Genomic DNA, 850 nt, shown 5'->3' on the forward strand with positions numbered 1-850 from the left:
CCGCGTGCTCTGCAAGCCCCCAGCCCTCCCTGGGCACCGGGCAGGGGCTGCAGCGGGGGCGCGCTCCCCGGCCGAGCACCGCAGGCAGCACGGAGACCGGGCAGCAGCAGGGCAGTGCCGCCCAGGTGGGTTTTCGGCAATTCCTCGTATGCTTGCGTTTGCTGTGCGATGCGTTGGCGCGTGCAGGGCTGCAGCGGGCAAGGTGCTGTGCGGGGCGACGGAGCCGCAGGTTTGCGTGACGGGGCGGCGCTTGCTGACACCAGAATGGAGAGCACGATGCCCGGTTCGGAGAGGTGAGGGTCACCCCTGCCTCTCTCCCAGTAAACGAGGGGCTGGGTGATGGGTTCATGACAGGGACCGCTTCGGAGACCTATGAAAGCCGTCCTGTGCCACGGTCCCTGAGCTGCCACGAGCGAGGAGCCGCAGGTGCTCCCTGCTGACCAGAGCCGAGCGCGTGGCTCGCAGATGAGACGCCATCCTTTGCTACGAGAGGACTTTGAGGAACGCGTCTCGGTTGTGCAACCTTAGGAGGGATCCTGGAGCTCAGCGGTGGCGGCCCGTGCTGCAGGGGCTGGAGGCACGTGCTGACACTGGGCTCAGTGCTTGAGCTCCAGCAGTGTCGGGACCGCGCACGGCATCGCCGGCCCTCAGAGCTGGCTGATCTCGGGGAGCACTGGGTGCGGGAACGCAGGGATGCATGCCCTCCCTGACCCAGCCCACGGAGAGCCTGAGGCGCGATGCCGGCGGGGCCTCGGACAAAACGCAGCTGCGCCGCGGTGGTGCGGGAGCACTTCCCGGGAGCGCTGAGATCAGCGGGTGCGGCCGGGGGTCCCCGGGGCCCCCCCCGGGC

Source organism: Egretta garzetta, unplaced genomic scaffold, assembly GCF_000687185.1.
Source record: "Egretta garzetta isolate BGI_Z169 unplaced genomic scaffold, ASM68718v1 scaffold891, whole genome shotgun sequence".
NCBI classification, from domain to species: Eukaryota; Metazoa; Chordata; class Aves; order Pelecaniformes; family Ardeidae; genus Egretta; species Egretta garzetta.